Source organism: Temnothorax longispinosus, unplaced genomic scaffold (assembly GCF_030848805.1).
Source record: "Temnothorax longispinosus isolate EJ_2023e unplaced genomic scaffold, Tlon_JGU_v1 HiC_scaffold_28, whole genome shotgun sequence".
NCBI lineage: Eukaryota > Metazoa > Arthropoda > Insecta > Hymenoptera > Formicidae > Temnothorax > Temnothorax longispinosus.
The window spans coordinates 219,850-238,720 of record NW_027270100.1 but is presented as its reverse complement, the minus strand read 5'-3'; the positions used below and the strand labels follow the sequence as shown (position 1 = coordinate 238,720).

General features: G+C 35.5%; 1 pseudogene; it reads right to left on the bottom strand.

Moving 5' to 3' along the window:
• Positions 1-529: 529 nt before the first annotated feature.
• On the bottom strand, positions 530-1,579 carry LOC139824148 (uncharacterized; annotated as a pseudogene).
• Between the last annotated feature and the right edge of the window lie 17,292 nt (positions 1,580-18,871).

Sequence of the window (18,871 nt, the reverse complement as noted above, 5' to 3'; positions counted from 1 at the left end):
TATTTTTAAGCCCAAGTTTTGTGATCATTATAAGTATAAGTTTTATGATAAGATTCCTCGTATATCTTTATAATATTATGTTAAACAAAAAAAATATAAATGTATATTCATAAAATTATTAAAAATACTCATGTGTTTATTATTTTTATAATTCTATTTTATGTTTAGAGTTATAATATATGATTTATAAAGTATATTATAATTATATGTGAATAAAAACATATAAATAAAGTATGTTTTTGTGTTAATTATTTAAAATAAAGGATAGAAAACGAAATTATTACATATTATATGCAACACATATATTTTATTTACTATTACAAAAAGACAAATTTGTGTATTATACAATATTTCATCTGTATCTGGCGTGTCTGAAATGTTTTCAGAGTCAGTAATATCGTAGAATAGTATTATCGTAAAGTATATTTTCAATAATGTTATTAAAAACTACAGTATATTTCTTATGCTTGAACAACTGGATTTACTGTTATCATTTACCATCACACATATCATTTTGTACCTACAAATCTCAATTATTCCTTCTTTCAAAATCATCATTACTAATTATTTCCATCAATCTGTTTCTTTTAAAATTCCCTTCTTCCTTCAAGGCATTAGTAATGCCTAGTGGTGCCATTTCATGCAATTGTTCAGGAACAATAATAGGAATTTCAATACGATCATTCCGTAACAAACATATGTTATGCAATACGCAACAAGTAATAATATAATAAGGAATTAAATTTGTTCTTGTCATAGGCAATTTATCTAATAAATATCGCCATCGTCCTTTTAATAGTCCTATTGATCTTTCCACACTTATTCGAGCAGATGACAAGCGATGATTAAATTTTTTTGTTCTCTAGTTAAATGACCATTATCATGGAATGGCACCATAACATTTTTTTGGATATTATATGCCGCATCGCCTAATAAATGACTATTGTCAAGAAAATACTGTGGAGTGCAATATTGTTGCACTCCGGAATAAAGAAACACGCGCATATCATGCACACATCCTGGCATTCCAGCAAATACGTGAGTAAAGGAATCACTTTTGCATATTACCTAAAAAAAACCGCAATTTATTGTACACAACAGTTTACTAATAATTGTTTAATTAAAATACATCAAATTTTATAATATATATTTACTAATATACATTTATTATCTCTTGATATAAAAATATGATAAGTAACATTTTTATTCTTACTTGTAACTGTACAGAAAATCTGCCTTTTCTGTTTATGTAACTTTTGCCATCTTCTTTCGGCCGAGGAATGTTTATGTGCGTTCCATCTATAATGCCCACAACTTTAGGAAATCCATATAATCTCTGAATGTTTGTCCAAGTATTTTCAGCTTCTTCATAAGTAGGCCATCTAATAAACTGATTGCGAATACTGTATATTGCTCGAACTACCCTCTTTACAGTAAACCACGCAGTTGATTTGGACACATTAAATCGTTCACTTATGGAGCGATACGAATCTGGTGTTGCCAAGACATAAATAGTAATTAATATTTGTTTTGTGATATCAATTTGTTCTCTTCCTTGAAATGGAATATTATCTAACATTGGTCCAATTAAATGTAGTAAAAAATTAAACGTATTACGTTCCATTCTGTAATAAAAGACATGTATTATTATTAATTAACACAAATATATAATAATAAATGTATGCAATATATTTTTATGTATAAGTGTAGCGTATATATTAACCTAAAGTGTGATTTAAATTCGATATTTGTGTATAGTGCAACAACATGCTCCATATAATTTCTAATTTTTGGCACTCTTCTTTGATTTCTGTTATTATCTACATTATTATTTATTAAAATATGTAATAACTCTTCATTGTCATCGCTATCACTCGAAGAGTCACTGGTAGATGATTCGAAAATAACATTGTCGAGTAAAATATATTTATCCATAATTATTGCTCTCTCTCTGCTCTCTGCTGCTGATCACTTTTTATTCTTAGCCTAATATAACCAAAGAACCAATTAATTAAACACACATAATTTTTTAAAATTATCTTTAGGATCACTTGAGATCACTTGGTTTTACTGGTTTTACTGATGGAAGAAACGAAACGCGGCACCAGTAAATTTCACTGCTGCCAACTGCACTGGATTTACTGGCAGTAACTAAACTTATTTTCGAACACACTCATGGTCCCGAGTATCGTGGTTGAACCTCCGTCTGCCAGATGAGCGGAGCTTGTCTCCTGTCGGATCGGGAATCCGAGGTTCTCCGCGTAGCGAGCGGTGTCCGTATTAATAAAGCGATCAACGCCCGCATAGCGCGGTGTCGTATGCGGACGGAGATGTGCGGCCGCGGCTGGTAGGTTACTCGGACGGTGGCGAAATCCGGATGGCGGCGGCTTCGCCCCCGGCCCGTGCGGCGTTTTCCGATGTCGGATGGCAATCGCGGGTGAGGACGCCGTCCTTGCCGCATCGAGAGCAGAACGCAGAACTTCTTGGCCGACCGTTTGCAGTCTAGCCGGGTGTGTCCGCGCTGTTTACATCGCCAGCAGCACTCCTCCCGGTTTTACGTTATACTGGCAACGGACGGAGTGGTTGGCCGAGGCCTTTCGCTCTGTCTTTCGCTCGCGGTTTTGCTCTTCGATAGCTTTATATTCCGCGGCGCGTGCGTGCAGGTCTCCCATACTGGTGACGTCATCCAGGCGGATGTAATATTTATACTTGGGGCTCATATTATCGTAGAGCCGTTCGAGTTGGTCGTCCGCTGAAAATCCTCCGGTTCGTCGCATGCTCGTCAGGAGAGCCGTCGCGTACTTGTGAAAAGGCTCGTCAGGTTTTTGAAACCGTCCCTAGATTTCTCGCGACAGCTGCGCGCGGTATCGCCGCGCCGGGGTAAGAACTGGTTGCGGAAGTCTTTTTGAAAATCCTTTCAGAAGTCCCATGCCGCCTGATTATTCCGGTACCAGAGGAGAGTATCTCCTCGTAGCAGCTCCGGCAGTCCCAGTAGGAGCTGGTCTCCGGAGTACCCGTATCCCTGGCGTAATTCGTCCACTCGTTCTAGGAACGCGAGTGGGTCCTTTCCGTCGAAGTGGCATCCCCACTTCCGGATTTGATCCATGACCTTCGCCGGGTCGGGCCGGTCGTTCGTCTGGTCATCGGCCATTGTGTCCTCCGGCTCGTCCTTCTTCACGGAGTATTTGTACTCCGGGCTAGTAGCGTCCACAAAATCTCGGAGTCTGTGTCGGAGAGTATCAATCGTGCTGCTGGAGTCGATCTCTAGCCTTTCTAATTCGGCCGTCAGCTCGGCTTTAGATAGCCGGTAAATCCAGCTCTTCATGAGCTAGGTGGAGGAACGAACCAGTGTCTCACGGATGTTCGAGCGCCATGTAACGATTGCGTTTTCTCGCTCGGAATTCGTTCGCCAGGCCAGGGTGTGACGTCCTGGGTGATGCGAGGTGGCTCGATCCGGCAGAACGTCTCCGTCGAAATCAAATTTTATGGGTTCTTCTTGCAGTTAAGGAGGTAAAACCCCAGGATAATTAGCTGTTGGTCGGCGATGTGGATTATGGCTCCTTGGATCCGTCGAAGGTAGGTAATTCAATAATCTTTATCTTTCTTTTGATATAAAAGAGTATGATATTTATTGTAGAACTTTTACGATACAAGTGGCGTATATGGGAGGATGGAACAAGTATAAGATATGTGACCTTTCCTGGCTCGTTCCACACTCTCCGTCGAGAGGGTGAAAGATTCCGCTTTTATACAATTTTGGAAACGGTAGTGGGAGGTGACCGCACCTCGTTACAATGAGTCATAAGGCGTTGTCTAGCGGATGTGAGTCTACTTCTAGTGGTGTGGCTCGCTTGCCAGCAATGAGTCATAGGGTGGTATCTTGAAATTCATTACCTTATATGGTCATGCGTTGCGCTCTGGTTCGACATGTCCATATATGGTCTATGCAAAGACTAGATTCACTCGAATGAGTCATATAGGTGACTCGTCTGAATTCTATTTTTATTCTCTAGTCTAACAGCGATTTGTATTGAGAGCGATACTTTCTTTCATTATGAAATTTCAATATGACTTTTATTATAAAGAAAAATAAGAAATCTTTAATATTTGAATTTTTAAAATGTGAAAATATATGTTGAATATTATTTAAATTTTCTTTAGACATACTTTACATAGGGTAGAATAATTCAATAGTACAATTAAAGTCATTATTAGCATGTCTAAAGTATAAAAGATATTGCTCTTTTCGTCTAACAGTTACTATAGTATATCTGACTCTCTCTTTCTCTCTTTCAGATCGTACAATACTCGCATCTCGCTCGGATTCGCGTTCCTTATGCTACGCATGTACAATTCTATCTTTCTCAGGTTCGTGAGTGGCGCTTCAGCGTTTGACGCTCGAGATTTATATTAATTTTAGTAAGTATATATATATATTTTGTTAATAATAATAATATTAATAAAAGTGATTTTAGCAGTGGTACCTAATAATGATTCTAATATCATGTTAATGTATCATGCAGGTAGGAGTGGTCAGCATTCTCATTAGTACGGAAAATCAATGAAATTAAATTGTTTATATATATGTATATAATAAGATTTTTATTATTTTTATATCTCGCGAATGGTTGGGAATTTGATGGGAGTGTATAGGAAACATATTGCAGAACTTTCACTAAAGTATAATATAGCATTGGAAAATTTTATTGTTAATATATGTATTTGTTAATAACAAATTATTAATTAAATAAATTGGTATTTTTTAATTTACATATTGATATTGTTAAGCTCTCCTTAGTCGTACGGTTTTAATTCTACAATGAAATAATTTTTTAAGAGCCACTTTATTTTATTGTTATAAATGTTTCGTAAATAAACAATTGCAGAAATAAAAGTTATTATCATTTTTCGTAGGTGTACTGATGCAGAGTTTACGTGCGCGGTCAAAATTTGTACGGGTTTTCGCAAACAGTTTAACGCTCCAATGTCTCAATTTCCGTTTCCTTCGTGCTTCGTTTTTCGCTAGGGCGCGGCGCCCTGGTGAAAATAGAAAGCTTCTCGGAGCGTTGAAGAAGGGCAAATGAAGAGTTTTAATAAATTTCGTTAAATCTTACTTATTAGTTTAATTAATTTAAATAAAAAATCGGCGTTAACGTTACTGGTGTTTAGGAGTATGAGAGATTCCATTTTTATCATAATAATTAAGTGTCAAAATTTTCGTTCAGAAATGAAATTTTTCGGTTTTAAAATGTATAAAAGACTAAAATATTAATGTAAAAGTGATTTGGTCTTTGTAAGTCTAAAGGATAAGAAATTCAAAATGGCGGACGTGAAACTTTAATAATTTATAACTCGAGAACGGTAAGAGATAAAAAGATGGGGTTTCTTTTGTTGTGTTCAGATAATTAAGGGCATTATTTTAGGTTGTTTAAAATTTTTGTTCCATAATTTTTAATTATATCTCGGAATTAAGAAGAGATATGATGTGGGGGTTTTTGTGAGGTTATTTGACATGCTCTGCCGAGTGTCTGCAGTGATTTTATTCATTATCTTTAATAATATTTTTATGATAAATTTTATTGTTAATTAGTTTATTTTGAGAGATCCAACAATGGTTTATAATCAAAAGTTGTTTGACTTTTTGTGATAGTTCCAGTAGTCATACTAACTAGGTCTGTTAATAATATAATTTAATTGTTTATAACAATCATGTTTGAAAAAATGCTAATGAGGTAATTATTATTTTAGCATGATAATATTCTTTAGGCACAAAAGGTTACGTTTTTATGAATAATCTGTTTTTAATTTATTTATTTATATTTTATTTTAATTTTCTTAGTTTATTCTTACGGAACATGCATTTATTTTCGTTAGGTCCGCGTGTCAAACTGAATTTATATTGCATAAAGGATCTCATAAAGCTGGTAATATTCATTTACGATCAATTTTAGTGATGCTGGGGAATCTTAAACAAGCAATTGTCCAAAAGTTTATAGTGTGATTCATAAAAATGGGGCTTAAGCTTGAAAGGGTACCTTAAGGCAGCCATGTTCTCTAGGCTTGTGTCTACTACTTTAAGAACGCGTGCTCGCATCAGCTGAGTGATTGTTGTGACAGTTAAGTTAAGGTGTGATTATTTATTCTTATATTGTTTTCAGGTGCTGTGCAATTAGGATGGAAATCGAAAAAATTTATGCGGCTGGAATATAGCGGTGATTATACCGTCAGACGTGACAAGGGTGAGAAAACGTGGAGACAGTGGTGGGTTTTACATAAAGTTCTTTATTCTCACCATTCACAATACAGTTTGATGGAGGGGGTAAGTGTCGGTGTGTGTGTGTGTGTGTGTGTGTGTGTGTGTGTGTGTGTGTGTGTGTGTGTGTGTGTGTGTGTGTGTGTTGCTCCGCTGAGCCGCAGTGTACGTGTGCAGGGTTGATGCTCGGTCGGACAGAAACGGACTCGCGGGCAGGCGCGGAGGCGCAATTGCCTGACGGATTCGCGGGCAAGTACGGAGGCACGGTTCTTTACGGATTCGCGGACAGATACAGAGGCACGGTTGCCTTACGGAAGCACAGTTGCCTTACGGATTCGCGGACAGGTCGGATGGTCAAGAGCTCATTGTCAGTCGGGGGCACCCGACCGAGCGGCCCGTACACCGGGAGCGCCCGTCTTCCGTACGGCGGAAAGGGTCGGGAGCGCCCGACCCGAAAGCAGGAAAGGGCAGGTAATACCGGGAGCACCCAGCTGGGGAGGCCCGTACCCTGGGAGCGCCCGTTCTCTGTACGGAGGAAGTCGTTGGGAGCGCCCAACCTGGTAAAACGGTCTTGGAGAACGATCGTGTCAGGATCGGGATGAGGACAGGACTGGTGATTCGAGTCGGCTCGAGTCCCCTATTTATACCCCGAGTGAGGGCGGTGGGGGCTGCCCCACCGCTCGGGCCCAGGAGTGCACGCTGAACAGGCGCTCGGTGGCCGCCAGGGCCGTAGCGATAGTGACGAATACGCGTATCGTCAGAAGTTAAAGATAAATCATATATGAATATATACTCTATAATAAATCTATCTATATAAATTTGTATAACTGTTATAAATATTCTTTTAATAGTATATTATTTTACTTGACAAAATCAAATTAATGTAAAATATATTATTTTCAGTATATGTCAATAGGCTCATACAATTAAAAATCAGTCAAACATCTTCTTTAAATAAACAGAAGGATACGGAATCTCTATCGGCAGAATATCCCCCTTCTTAGTTTGTTCCCGCCTAGATAAAGGAGCAATTGAGCCGCAACAAGATGTAAGTGTTGAAAAATTTCTATATTGAAAATATTTGACAAACGTTTCGGCCCTTTATGGGACCATCCTCAGTGTCGGTATACAAGTTCTTAAAAACTAACGCGACAAAATTAACGCCAATAAACCACAAAAGCGTTGAATTCAAAGAGGACCACTGTAAAGATTGTGATATATGTAAAATAAGGAAATCAAAAAATATTGCAGAAAGAGTATCAAATACGTACATTAAGAATATGTCTCCTTGTATTGCGGCGTCATTTCGATGCTGATATGTTAGAGTTCAACGAACAAAATACTCGGCGGCGAGAGAACAAAACCGTATATATCTACAAAAAAGGGGGGAAAGGAGCGGGAGAGAAAAACGGGGAAAGGAGGTAGAAATACAAAATTATCTAGGCGGGAACAAACTAAAAACAAGGAGATATTCTGCCGATAAAGATTCCGTATCCTTCTGTTTATTTAAAGGAGATGTTTGTCGTTTTATATGTAACATCTCGGAGATAAGTCTCTTGCGAAGAGATAACTCAGTGTCCAAAGTCTCCACATTGCCCCAATCGAAATCATGGTCGGTTTCTAAACGATGGCAAGAAATAACAGAAGGGGAACCGGAGTTTTTGTTAATGTCTAATCTATGTTCCTTAATTCGGGTTTTCAGCTGTCTCTTAGTTTGTCCCACATAAGTCACTTCACACTCTCTGCAAGGAATATTATACATGACATTACTGTGTGCAAGTTTATCCAAATTATCCTTGCCTGTTTTGATGAATTTTTTGAGAGGGTGCGCGACAGAAAAGGCCATCTCCCGATATAGGTCTTTTGCGATATTTTGAAGTGAAACTTCTTTAGGCACGGTAGTGAGTTCGATTCGCGACACGAAAAAGTGTAACGGAAGTGAAACTTCTTTGGTACGGTAGTAAGTTCGATTGTGCAACACAAAAAGTGTAACAAAAATTTGACCAATAGGCGTACGGCGTTGGCGAGACGGTTCTTCTTCTGGCACGGTAGTAAGTTCGATTATGCGACACGAAAAGTGTAACGAAAATTCGACTAATAGGCGGACGAAATGAAACTTCTTTGGTACGGTAGTAAGTTCAATTGTGCGACACGAAAAGTGTAACGAAAATTTGACCAATAGGCTTACGGCGTTGGCGAGACGGTTCTTCTTCTGGCACGGTAGTAAGTTCAATTATGCGACACGAAAAGTGTAACGAAAATTCGACCAATAGGCGTACGAAATTCAACTTCTTTAGTACGGTAGTAAGTTCGATTGTGCGACACGGAAAGTGTAACGAAAATTCGACCAATAGGCGTACGAAATGAAACTTCTTTGGTACGGTAGTAAGTTTGATTGTGCGACACGAAAAGTGTAACAAAAATTTGACCAATAGGCGTACGGCGTTGGCGAGACAGTTTTTCTTCTGGCACGGTAGTAAGTTCGATTATAAGACACGAAAAATGTAACGAAAATTCGACCAATAGGCGTACGAAATTAAATTTCTTTAGTACGGTAGTAAGTTTGATTGTGCGACACGGAAAGTGTAACGAAAATTCGACCAATAGGCGTACAAAATGAAACTTCTTTGGTACGGTAGTAAGTTCGATTGTGCGACACGAAAAGTGTAACGAAAATTTGACCAATAGGCGTACGGCGTTGGCGAGACGGTTCTTCTTCTGGCACGGTAGTAAGTTCGATTATGCGACACGAAAAGTGTAACGAAAATTCGACCAATAGGCGTACGAAATGAAACTTCTTTGGTACGGTAGTAAGTTCGATTGTGCGACACGAAAAAATGTCACGAAATAGTGTCACGAAAATTTGACCAACAGGCGTACAAAGTGAAACTCCTTTTGGATCAGTAAGTAAATTCGATTTTGCGACTCGAAAACGCGTCACGAAAATTCGATCAGGCGTACGGCACTGGCGAGACGGATATAGTGAGATCTGCGTGTAACACTATATTTTTTAGTTGCGGGCGGTTTGGAGTGACTAATTCCGTTGCATTGTTTTTGTATTAATTTCAGGAAAGTTATGGCAAAGCCTTGCCTTCAGAAGTTTCACTTCTAACGCGCGTGGCGACCACGCGTTCATTTTTTATTTAAATCTGTTAGACGTGTACTTTACGTAAGGGACAGTGAAATATTTATTCTCACAAGTTAATTATGAAATATCCTCACCTCTATTTTTACATAGAAAAACTTGTCTCAACCTGTTTGTTATTGTGGAAAAAATAAACGGTAACGGGTAACCGTTATCTAAAAGTATCTGAATAATAATATTAAAGTTTTTTCTGTGGAACTGAGGATGTGAGATCGACACTATCTTGTCCACCAGACCGTATATCACGCCCCTTTTATGTGAAATCGGATGTGAGTGGTAATTATCTCCCGGAAAAAGTGGGTTTATGATACCAATCGAAAATGAATTTGTTCTCCCTCACCATCACAGTGACATCAAGAAAATTAAGTGTATTATTTACACTGATTTCCATGGTGAATTGCAGTCTCTGATAAAACGAGTTAAAAATTTCTAATAAGCGATCAAAAAATTCCGGAGGGGCTGCCATGATAACGTCGTCGACGTATCTACGGAAAAACGTTACGTGGAAGGGCGCAATGAAATAGCCTTCTCCTCGATATCTTGTAGTGTGCTGTCTGCAATGATTGGTGAGAGAGGGGAACCCTTATTATTTTTAGTTTCAGTTTACACAATTGCGTTTTAAGTCCGACAAAGTCCGTATATTGGCACGCAGTGCCAATTTAAAAAACTGAAACATGTATTCAATAATAATTGATATTGTGAAATATTATTAAGCATCAATATCCGCTTCGACCAAAAACGGCACTTCTCATTGCTTATATGTTATTTTAAGTTTTCTTTTTTTTCTAATTTTGCATAAGATACTTAATTGACATTTTTTTAATTGACATATTAATTTTTTACTTTTCATGGAAAGATTGAAGGTTTGGTTGAAGGTCTGTTAATTTCCATGTAAAATTGTAGTATCTCATAAACATTAAAAAAAAGCAAATTTATGTAGATTTTCATGAATTCACGAGTTGTAAAAGACTTAAGGATTTTGTCGTTTTCTGTAGAACCTTGTAGTATTGTATGCAAAATTACAACCATTCACGAATCAGAAATTTATATAGGTAAAAAATTGTACATTTATGTATTTTTCTATTGAACTTTACAACAGACTATACAAAAATAAAAACATAAGTATTTTGATTTCTGCGAATTAAGAAGTTATTAATAATAGATAAATTTTGGAAGATTTGTGTAAAAACTTGTAACATTTAACTAAAAATTACAAATTTTAATTAGCCATAATTGTAATAAATTTTTAAGCTGTACAAACAAATCGGTATTTGTTAGTATTTGTACGCAGTTGTAGTATTTTATGTGAAACTAAAAACTGAATTAGATTCTAAGTTGCATAGTTTTACGATACGTAAATTGTAGTAGATTTCTTAGTCATTTATAAATAATTGTAGTATTCTACAAGTAAGCAAATGTTCTAATTTTTTAAGATTTTGTTTCTTCTTAAATTTTTAAAATTTGTTGATCTTTGTACTATTTTTTATAAAATTGTAGTTTTTTATAAAATACTACTTGCAATAATTTCTTGATTTGAGAACATTGTAATTTGTGGTACTATTTCGTAGATATTTCTACAAAAAAATAACTATTTCTACAAAAAATTAAATATTTCAACAAAAATGTACAAATTTCTATTTCTAGTTAAATTTTGTATTTATTCATAGAAATTTTTTCCGCTAGGGTTCGCAAGCATTATCCCGCAAATCAATAATTTTACATTATTTGCGAAAAATTGTTTGTGTCCTGGAAACTAACATCAAGCCGTAAAGTGATATATAGCAGTTTTTGCTTATTTATGTACAATGGGGAGCATAAACGAGTTCCGTTACCCGGTGAGCTACGGTGCAGAGCGGTGCAGGCGAGCGCGCTACGTTACGATAAAAGGTTCAAATACAGAACCGCGAACGCGTAAAAATGTTCAGTCACGCTGTATTACTCGCACGTGCATTTGATTAAAAAAACATTTTTAATACAATTTGATGCACACAATTAATACGTATTACGTACAATATAACAATCATAGGTGATTATGTAATTATAATTGTATTGTGCATCTGCAAATATTATTCCACCGACTAAGTATATGTGTTTACTGGAATAATATAATTATAGATCATATGATAATTATAATTACAACATTACCTATAATTATTCTATTGCATATAAAAAATTATTTCGCGATATTTTATAATTTTTACGATGTCGTATTATTTTCAGTATCTTATTTATAAGTAAATAAAATACTAAAATTAAAAGCTAAGTAATGTTACGGCCGATATTCCGAGCAATATTAAAGTATTAATAAAAAGCTAGATATATATACATTTTGAATTATAATTATCGAGTCAACGTTTCGACCTACTTGGTCTTCCTCAGGGCATTACATTCAAACTTACAAGTAATATAAATAAAAATAATTATAACTGTTAGAGTTCACATTATATCAACACTGAAAATTATAGTCATCGCCGATGGAACGATTACGACACGCAAAAGAAATAAGATCAAAGCCAACTTCGAATTAAACGCCGTTACAGGCCACATAATTACAATAATTGTTACCGATTACAATAAATCCTGATCTGAGTTGCAGCTGACGGAGATGCTAATTTCGTGCATTTTCTGTATATTTTAAAAGGGGCAGTCCCTTCTGTATGATCCTGGTATCAGCCATGCTCAACGTCGGAAATTGTCATGTCCGATATTAAATGGAAGTAGAGATCGGTGTTGCGCCAAGAACCTTTTAAAATATACAGAAAATGCACGAAATTAGCATCTCCGTCAGCTGCAACTTAGATCAGGATTTATTGTAATCGGTAACAATTATTGTAATTATGTGGCCTGTGACGGCGTTTAATTCAAAGTTGGCTTTGATCTTATTTGTTGCTAATTTGTTGCTCGCAACACAAGTGTAAATAACAGCGGAAAACCTCAGCGTGCGGATAGTCAAAAAAGTATAAAGTATCAGAAAAGAATTTGTTGCTTGTTTAAATTTGCTACTGGCGTATTGTCTGAATTTGTTGCTCTCGATATATTCAAGTTCCGAATTTGTTGCTTGCAAAATAAGTATAAACAATAGCGAAAAACCTCAGCGTGCAGCTAGTTACAAGAGTAAAGTATCAGAAAAAAATTTGTTGCTCGTTTAAATTTGCTACTGGCATATTGTCTGATTTTGTTGCTCTCGATATATTTAAGTTCCAAATTTGTTGCTTGCAAAATAAGTATAAACAATAGCGGAAAACCTCAGCGTGTAGCTATAGTTATAAGCGTAAGGTATCAGAAAAGGATTTGCTGCTCGTTTAAATTTGGTACTGACGTATTGTCTGAATTTCATGCTGAGATGTTTTCCGCTATTGTTTATACTTATTTTGCAAGCAACAAATTCGAAACTCGGATATATCGAGAGCAACAAATTCAAACAATACGCCAGTACCAAATTTAAACGAGCAACAAATTCTTTTCTGATACTTTACTCTTGTAATTAGCTGCACGCTGAGGTTTTCCGCTATTGTTTATACTTATTTTGCAAGCAACAAATTCGGAACTCGGATATTTCAAGAGCAACAAATTCAGACAATACACCGGTACCAAATTTAAACAAGCAATACATTTTTTTCTAATACTTTACTCTTATGACTATTCACACGCTGAGGTTTTCCGCTGTTATTTACACTTGTGTTGCGAGCAACAAATTAGCAACAAATAAGGTCAAAGCCAACTTTGAATTAAACGCCGTCACAGGCTACATAATTACAATAATTGTTACCTATTGCCCCTAATAAATCCTGATCTGAGTTGCAGTTGACGGAGATGCTAATTTCGTGCATTTTCTGTATATTTTAAAAGGTTCTTGACGCAACACCGATCTCTATTTCTATTTAATATCGGACATGACAATTTCCGACGTTGAGAATGGCTGATACCAAGATCATACAGAGGATTGCCCCTTTTAAAATATACGGAAAATGCACGAAATTAGCATCTCCGTCAGCTGCAACGCAGATCAGGATTTATTGTAATCGGTAATAATTATTGTAATTATGTGGCCTGTAACGGCGTTTAATTCGAAGTTGGCTTTGACCTTATTTCTTTTGCGTGTCGTAATCGTTCCATCGGTGATGACTATAATTTTCAGTGTTGATAATGTGAACTTCAACAGTTATTATTTTTATTTATATCACTTGTAAGTTTGAATGTAATGCCCTGAGAAAGACCAAGTAGGTCGAAACGTTGACTCGATAATTATAATTCAAAATGTATATGTATATATCTAGCTTTTTATTAATACTTTAATATTGCTCAAAATATCGGCCGTAACATTACTTAGCTTTTAATTTTAATATTTTATTTATTTATAAATAAGATACTGAAAATAATACATCGTAAAAATTATAAAACATTGCGAAATAATTTTTCATATGCAATAGAATAATTATAGGTAATTATGTTGTAATTATAATTATTATATGATCTATAATTATATTATTCCATTAAACACATACTTAGTCGGTGGAATAATAGTTGCAGATGCACAATATTACAATTATAATTACATAATCACCTATGATTGTTATATTGTATGTAATACGTATTAATTGTGTGCACCAAATTGTATTAAAAATGTTTTTTTAATCAAATGCACGCGCGAGCAATACAGCGTGACTGACCATTTTTACGCGTTCGCGGTTCTGTATTTGAACCTTTTATCGACCGTGACGGTAACGTAGCGCGCTCGCCTGCACCGCTCTGCACCGTAACTCACCGGGTAACGGAACTCATTTATGCTCCCCACTGTACATTCAATAATGAATTTAACATACTTCTTAACATTTGCAAACGGGGTAAGACGTACAATATGAGTTTTCGGTATTCCACAAACATTAACTCGCAATTGTATAATTTTACATTATTTACGAAAATTTGTCTTGGAAACTAACGTTAGGCTAATGATGGCAATTTCCTTACTTTCTAATAACTTAACAAGTTTAGTAAACTCATAAACACTTAAAAATACCGTCAACCTGTGTTATCGTAAGTTATAGCACAAAAACATGTAGTGTATGTCGTTGGAAAAAATGATTAGAAGAGGAACGTAATTTCTATGTATGAAGTCTAAATGTCATTCAACAAAATCGTAAACGGTTATCAGTATATTTATCCATACATCACAAAATTGATTAGCAGTTACTTGGAAAAGACTTATTGTTAGAATAAATGATACCAGAAACGCGTAATAATTAAATGATTAAATTTTTGTTTAAAAAATTTGTTTGTGTCCTGGAAGCTACCGCCGTTAGGCTAGAAAATGTATATATTTGCTTATTTACGTATATTCAACGAGTTTGATATACTTTTTTACATTGGAGGATACGGTAAGAATATGTGAGTTTAATGTATTTCGCAGACATTAACACGCAAGTGAACAATTTTATATTATTTATAAAAATTTGTTTATGTCCTGGAAGCTAACGTTAGGCCATAAAATATTACATGTTAGTTTTTGCTTGTTTACGTACATTCAGCGCGTTTAGTATACATTTCAAATTTCGTAAACGCGGTAAGGAGATGTGAGTACGGTATTCCACAAACATTAACCTGCAGGTGAATAATTTCACATTTATGAAAATGTGCTTGTACCTTGAGGTTATGTCATAAAACAGTACATATCACTTTTTTATAATTTAGTTGTATTCAACTATTTAACATATCTTCTTAACATTTTAGAACGAGGTATGGAAATATAAGTTTATGTTATTCCGCAACCATTATTCACAAGTGAATGCATTATCTACGAAAACGTGCTTGAGTCTTAGAAACTAATATTAGTTCACGTAACAGTATCTTTGTTACCTTTATTATTTAATTAATTTTGTTTAATGAATGTACTTGTAAATATTTAAAATTACTATCAATTAATGTTATTAATATTATACGTTGCAATTATAAATGTAATATTTCACGTAGATAATTACGTGTCTATTAATATTAGATTTTCTACGAAATGCAATTGCGGTAAAGACAAATATACCCAAGGCTTTTAGAATAATTAATAAGTTTTCTTCTATAAAAATAAACATAAAATGGATTCAAATGAGGTATTTAAATGTATTTCACTATAAAATTTATTCTGCTTCAGGTAGGAAAATAAATGATTCTGTCATATTTTTTATTGCTAAACTCAAGTCGAATGTTTTAATAGTTTGTCACGTCATTTTGTAGATTTGTTAAAAACATATTAAAGTAATTTTTAAGCTTCGAAATCATTTTTTTACTACTGCTTTTTTGGATTAGAGAAGTATTGATTTAATAATAGTTCCTTACAGTAAATAAAAGTTATTTTTAACAGTAAATCTAAATCGTGTGACAAATGCCTTATGTGATTACAGATAATAATTGAAAAATACTAAATAAAAGAACAAAGTAAAATTGACTATATAAAATAGCGAAATACAAAATACAGTGACAAGACAAAGTATAAGACAATGAAATACAAATGAATTATCGCCTGAATAATCTACATTTTATATTTTGTCAATTTCATATTACTTGTTTATGTAGCGTTATTTATTTATATTAAGTAAGTACAAAAGCCGTATATAACATAATTTTGTATTGCAATAGAATTAATTGCTTCTTTTACTTAGTACTATTATAAATCCTTGTGTTTTTAAATGGCTCTGTAAGGAAAGCCCTTTTGAACCGAGGTTAGTGGGCTTGGTGTCAGGATTGAGGGCAGCCAGAAAGGATTTCCACAGGGACGAGTAATCAAGGAACACACAACTTGAGCACAGGACTTTATTCCGATGTAACTTTGAGTAGTGAGCGTTACGTGCGACCTGGTCGGCGGTCGTGAGCGAAGTGTTGCAGCCGCTGTTGCCGTTACCAAAATCCCGCGCGCAACCTGAGCGTCGCCCGCCAATCAGCGTCCTCCGCCAATGGGCGTTGCCGCCGCGAACGCCATCTCGAACCGCGCGCAATACCCGAGCGCTGTTAATAATTAACGTCTCTAGCCAATGGGCGTTGCCGCCGCGCATGCCATCTTAACCGCGCGCAATACAAATGAGGCCTACGACCTTGGCTGACGTTTACAGCTCTATCAAAATTTAAAAGTAAATTTCCATTATCGCTGCAGCATTATTAAATCCATCAATATTGTTATTTTTTATTTACTTCACTTTATTTTTTTCCAAATTATTCATGATAGACAAGTGACAGATTTGTTTTTAGCAACAAAAAATATATAGGAAATAATTATTCTTATAAGTGAAATTATATAGTGTTATTTATTAGAGAAATTTATACAAAAGACGATAGTAATTATATTTGTATATATTTATTATAAATTGACATTTTTATTACATACATAAAATTAAAAATATTGATTTTAAATTTGATTTGCATCTATATGACAATTCAAATGCTTCTACAATATTAATAAAAATATTTTTTTAAATTAAAACTTTGCATAAATGGTATCTTGCCAAATTGCTACTGTCACTTTTTTCTGTTTAAAAATAGAAAGAAATATCGCATTAATGCGATGCTACAAACATGCAAACAATGTTCGAAAACTTTAATGTTTAATCTATCTTTTTACTTTGCCTATAATTAACATCAGTCATCAAAGCCCATCTACAATATGCGGAGTGTTCGCGGAATCGCTGAATTTTCCCGGCGATGGAAACGGGATGAGAAGGACGCGCGTGGAAGGTGTTAACTAATTATTTCTTTTATTTATGTGTAGCTCAGACCACAGTCCGAGCAGTCTTTAATGCGTTAAAAAATTGTATAGTCTGACCTGAGAAACGATGAGCGGTGTATAAATGAGAAGTCTTTAGATTGTCCGTGGATGCGAGAGTCAATTATATGAATTGCTCTCCTCGTGGTGAGTAGCCCGTGAGCCGGTGAGACACGTGGCGGTCAGCACTCGCGCACGTGTGAGCCTGATTCGTCGTGTCGATGTACCAGAGCTGGATGAGCGGTCTCTTTACACTTGATCAAAGTATCTCGGCAGCTTCAATCACTGCGTGGGCACTTCAAATCGTAGTCACAATGAAAAATGCACCGAGCACACGTCGTACGTCTGGTCACTGCGCGGCCATTTGTACGACTCTATCTATCGCGAAGAAGAAGCTCGCGATGAGCGCGCCAATGCCTGCGCTAGTTGCCGCGCGGAGCTAGCATGTCAATACCCGATCGATGCTGCCATCTGATGAGATGGCGCGCCGTGATGACGGAATCTCAAACACGGAGTAAGAAGTAAGAGTAGGCATAAGCGAAATAAATTATTTTTATTTCTTACTCTTACTTCAGTCGTACGTTTTGTAAGCGTAAAGCGTCGTCTGCAATATACGGAGTAAGTGGAATAAAGAGTAAGAGTAGGCGTAAGAGGGCTATTATAAGCCTGTTGCGTCCTAATTGGCCGAGCGTAAATGTAAGAGTAAAAGTAGGAGTATAAAAAATATTACTTACTCTGTGTATTGTAGACGACGCTTAAAGGCTGAAGTTGTAGTAAGAAATAAAAGTAATTTATTTCGCTTATGTCTTTATTTTAGCTCTCTTAACTTCTCACTTCTTACACTTCTCATCTACTCTTACTTTTTACTTTGCTTATTGTAGACGGAGAGCTCGGAGCCAAAAAAGTCTTTGAAATGATAAAAGCTAGTTTTTTGATAGTCGATTACAGTACTGGTGTACATGAATATGCTCTGGTCAGTCAAGTAATCAGTGGGACAGGTGTCACAGGTGAGCTGTCAAACATGTCGCGATTAACGAGTGCATAAAATGAATTGACAAAGACTGAAAGTTTTTCTGCAGGTTACACATTGCATATAAAGAAGAATTATCTTAGTCAGTCAGCTGTGTGTTAGGACGGGGGTGGTCAGTCAGGCCCAAAGCATATATGCAAAAATAATAATGTGCAACTCATTTATAAAATCTAAAAAAATTCTTATAGGTACTTTATACGATATCAAACATAAAAAAAGTAGTCAGTCAACCATTCGATAGGACAACGCCCGTCAGTCAGCGTAAAAAAGTGTGAACATTGTGCGCGCGCAATCGGTACGGCGGCGGCGGGCGGCAACTCGCTCTTGTCTTGTTTATTATTTAACATTATTCTTATTAATTTTTTAATATAATCATCATAAAATAAATATGAAGCAATTTAAGTAAGTAAAAAAGTTTTTATTATACATCCAAGTTACTTTATAATTTACAAAATTTTATTTCAAAGAATCAAATTCATTATCGGAATAATCTATATCATTGCTGTATTCTTCTTCATTATAAATACAATGTTCCGATGTTTCGGATTGAGAATCTAAAAAATAAATTTAAATTCAATGTATTATCAAAGATAATAGACTTTTATAAATATAAATTGTATACCTGTATCTTCCAACGGTGGTTGAATTACGACGTCATTAATGAATTGAGGTAATTGATCTCCTTTGAACCAATTAAATTCA